The 4,765-nt window shown below is 43.1% G+C and overlaps 1 protein-coding gene across 2 annotated transcripts in view; it reads left to right on the forward strand.

Moving 5' to 3' along the window:
• lrrtm4l1 (leucine rich repeat transmembrane neuronal 4 like 1) overlaps positions 1-4,765 on the forward strand; it is a 58,260-nt gene that overhangs the window by 1,318 nt on the left and 52,177 nt on the right. The window lies entirely within an intron of this gene.

Raw genomic sequence — 4,765 nt, forward strand, 5'->3', positions numbered from 1 at the left:
CTCCTCAGCTGCATCTTGTCTTTCCCTTCAAAGCTTTAACATGTTTTGAATTCTCCTACCTCTTCCTGGCAGCTCTGGGCACCTACAATCTCATCCCACACTACCTATCACCTCCTCCATTTTACTGACTGTGGGTGCTCCAAAGCTGAATTCACCGGCTCAGCCTCACAAACCCACACTTCTCTTTAGTGTTTCCGCGGCTTCGCAGCTCTTGTCTTTGTGTGTGTGTGTGTGTGCGCGCGCGTGTGTGCGTGCGTGCGTGTGCGCACATCATTGGACTGTGGCATTAAAAATCCGATGACATGGTGTTGACTTCCAAGCCTTCGCAGCGGCTCTCGTCGACATGTCTCACGGTGCCTCGTGTCCTTTATTTCAGTGCAATTTTAGTTTTTGGAACATCTCAGTGAAGGACGATTATTCATACGACAGAACGTGCACGGGCGCGCGCGCGCGCACACTTGTTTGATCGGCGGCTAGGTGCGGAGAGAGTGAGAGAGACTTTCTGAAAGTGCTCTACTGTGATCGGCTTAGTTTGACTCCAAAGAGCTCGAGAAGCCGACACAGGCTGGAGAGATGCACGCTGCCCACACATCTGTGCACAATTGTGACTCTCACCCAGTAATGAGCAGCTTAGTGCAACTAATGAGCACACAGTTTTAATTATGTCATCACAATTAAAATCAGCCAAACATAAGGGGCTGCGTTTGTAAGAATACTAACACTTCTGACTGAAGCTCTCTCACAGCATCCATGTTTATCCATTCCTTGTTTTTTACAGATTAAATGGGAGAGCAAAGTTTATACGGACCCCCCCCCCCCCCCCCCCCCCCCCCCCCCCCCCCCCTCACCTCCTAATTTGACAATAAAACAGGATGTTGGTCATCTGCACAGAGGGGCAGAATGTTTTGGCCGGCAGCTAAGTAACAACTGTTATCACTGGCTAAGGGTGAATAATGGCCAACACACATTCATTTAAACCTGTATTAACAATTCACAACACAGTAGTCAATTTACAGTGAAATAAAACAGAGAAAAGCAGCAAATCTTCACACTTACAAAGCTGGAAGTACAGTTTTGTTTTGCCGTTTGTGCTTGAGAAGGGACTTGAGGGCACCTGGGTGGCTCACCTGGTGGAGCACCCATGTGTCAAGGTTTGCTCCTCCTATAATAATCTTTAAAAAAAGGTTATCATAAAATTGCTTTCAACGCATACTTATTGTTGTAAGGCAATCCATTTAATGGACTCATCATTTAAAAACAGTAACAATGTACAACGTAATATATTTTTTTAAATTTCATGTTAAGAAATAACACCCTTTTGACTGACAAGCCCAACACCGATACATTCTAATCACATATTCGTAGCCTAAGCTGTGGAATTTATATTCAGCCCAGGCTCCCACAACAGCAACAGCGTGCAAACAACACAAAGAGGCTACATTTCCAGCCGACAGAACGCAAGGGCAAGGAAAAGCAATGCAGGAGTCATTTGTGAACAACACGTGAGCCTGATCTCCAGTCTGACTGCACACCCTCGTCTGATTAGGCCAAAGCAACCTGGCAATTATGCTCAAATAACCTTCAATTTATTCTATAATCCACCACCATCCTAGGGCAGACAGAGGCAGTAATTGGCCCAAGGAGCACATGTCTGGAAAACCTAAGCTTCATTTCTTAAAAAGTAACCTGTAGACACAGTGTTCTCCCGTACCACTTCTTCAAGCTTGTAGTGCAGTGGATAATTAGAAGATGGAGTGTTATTCACAGGTTTGCCACTGGCTCAAAAGCACAAACTTTTCCTGCACATTTAAGACCATTAAGGGGTCTTAGATACCTGCCGTGGATATAGATTCTCAGATCTATGAAGGCATTAGCATCTAGTCAAACTGCATGAAATCAAGTAAATACCTTAGTGAAATACAAGGTATTTCCATCCTCCAGATTAAAGCAATCTGCTTGGTTTCACAGTGCTTCTCCCAGAGCCAAGTTATGTATGATAAAGACAGATCCTGCGTGTATTTTAAAACCGAAAGAAGACATCCTAACTAACCTTGAGCTGTGTAAATGGCAACATGCTCTTTTGAAAATAGCTGAAGCCATCAATAAGGATTATTCTGTCAGTGTGAGGCTTGTTTTTTTCTGATTCTGAGCCTGACTGAAAGCCCCCATCAGGCACTTTTAACAGCAGTTCAGTAATATTCACTTCACCACTACCCACACGCGCCATCAAACAGACGTAACACACATGAAACCGAACTGTACCTCCAGGTAATCAATTTGAGTTTCCTCGCCTGCCGTCGTGCAGAGTGCTGGACTGTCTTAAATTGCAACGCTTTTCCAAAGTTTGTATCACTCTTACGTTCTATTTTCCTTGTAATCTTTTTAAAATAAGGATGAAAGGTTTACCCAAATAGTGTGTCCTGCACAATGAACTCATGATGTGAAATATGGGCAGAGACACAAAACTGAGAACAAAGTCTGGCAGTAAGCAGTGGGAGCCGAGCTAGCACCCAAAAAAAAGAAAAATACCGCAAGAAAGAACACATGCATGATAGTGTATTGTGTTTGGAGGATTTATACATTTCACTATTTCACGTTTTAATATTTTGGATTTATTTTCATACAAGTCTTTCAGTGTGAAGAACAGAAACGGTAATTTGACTGGGCTGTCCAAAACGACAAAAACACACATACAGAAAAGTCTGTAAAAACAACCTTCACTGTTCTGACCTAGGCAGAAAATATTTGAGGTCACGTATCAGCGCATAGCTCACAGTAATGGGCTAATTTAGAAATAGTCTTCAGGGCCTTTAAATAAATGACCGTTGCTTTCATTTTTCTGATGAGGACAGCCTCTTTGTGTTTCCTATGAAGCTCCTAAAGGTACTTCATACGTTCACCTTCATACAGATAGAAAAGGGGGAACCCATCTGTTTTTGCATTCTCTCAAAAAAGTTTGAACACAGCATCATGTTCTTTCAGGTCACTTTGACATTTGGGAAACCGAAAACTAAGCGCTAACAATAGTAACATTTTTGGTATTCACCTAGGATGGTTAAAACAAGGTTCGGATAATGAGGAATATTCGGATGTGTTCAGTGTTTTGTGGAAATTATTTTTTTTTTTTAGTTGGTTACCATTTGTGCAGATGGTGCTTTTACTCTGAAGGACTCACATTAGAATTGCAAAAGAATACCAAAGAAAAATCTGTCTGTATTTATTTCCTCCCATCTAAAATGTTTTCCTCCACATCGCTTCCAGGCACTCCGCAGTAAGGAACAGAGTAAAGGCGAGTTAAAAGTTCAAGTAACTGAGAAGTGACAAATATGGAAAGTGTATTTCTAAATAAAGTATATACGATGGCATGAAGTGCAGAATTCGGAAGACAAATTTTGCTTTTCACACTGAATGGATCTGCTACTGACTGATTACCTGCATACCACACACACACACACACACACACACACACACACACACACACACACACACACAATCTTTCATCAAGCATGATGTCAACTCCTTAGCTTTTAAAACAGGCTTGCCTCGAGGTGGCCAGCTGAAACGTCTCGGTGTGCTGATCTTTTGACACCACTGCTCATATCGATCAATGCAGCTCTCTGCTGTTCTGCACTCATTTCTTAGCCAATAACGTGTGTGTGTGTGTGTGTCTGTCTGCACTTGTGCGTGTGTGTCTATAGGAGAGCCAGTGTCAGTAAAGTTCCTGGTATGGGTGAAGTCATGGTTCTGTGAAGAGTTTCAGCTGTCACTTTCTGACAGGCTGAAGCCGGATGTTAAACACTGTGGGAAGGTGAAATGCTTGCAGTGATGTGGCTGATTAATCGGACACTGCTGTTAGAGAAGCAACCTCATGCTGCTGTATAAGGCTCCATCTTTACAGTCCAGCCATCCTTCCCCAGAAAACCACCCGAATGGGTCAATTATGCAAGCAATTACGTTTCTTGTCAAACGGGGACTATGGGGTGCAACCGCTTGTGTCTGTAGTAATTATCGCAAGAGCAGAAATGAGGTGACATTATGAGCGCCAACTACATGTAAGGAGGCAGGTTAGCATGATGGATGGGCCAAACAAACAGGACTTTGTATGAATGCCACTTATTTATTGCTGCATGCACCACGTCGACTGCTGCTGTAAGAGTGCTTTGGTCTATGTCGGGAGGAGGTCTGGTGGTATAGGTGGGTCGTACAACACGGCTTTTAAGTGGGGGAGTGGTGTTTGTGTCACACACACACGCGCGCACAGGAGCTGCGGAACACAAAGCCGCAGAAACACTAAAGAGAAGTGTGGGTGTGTGAGGCTGAGTGGTGAATTCAGCCTTGGAGCACCCACAGTCAGGAAGACTTTCACCAAGAAAACGCGTGTTCGTGTTGTGGGAGTACAACCTAAAGGGGAATGGTGTTTTAATCCAAACAACAATTTTTTTTTCTAATCTTAACTAGCTATTTGGTGCCTAGACTGTACTGCCATCTTTGTGGGATATCACACTAATTATTAAGTGCATATGTTTTGGTACGATATCTTAGGAACCCATTCATGAGAATGCGTCACATCATTTTAGTGACCTGTTGTAAGCCTATCCCTAAAGTTTTCTAACCCTCACTAAGTATTTGTGTTGGCTGAATTTACCTAGTTCCGTTTCACATTAACTTTCTGTGTAAAACTCGGCCTGTTAACTTTAAACAGAATGGTCACACGATTACGGTAACATGATTAAACCGCCACCGTGCAGCAGTAAGTAAGTTACAA

Source organism: Etheostoma spectabile, chromosome 16 (assembly GCF_008692095.1).
Source record: "Etheostoma spectabile isolate EspeVRDwgs_2016 chromosome 16, UIUC_Espe_1.0, whole genome shotgun sequence".
In the NCBI taxonomy this organism is placed as follows: Eukaryota; Metazoa; Chordata; class Actinopteri; order Perciformes; family Percidae; genus Etheostoma; species Etheostoma spectabile.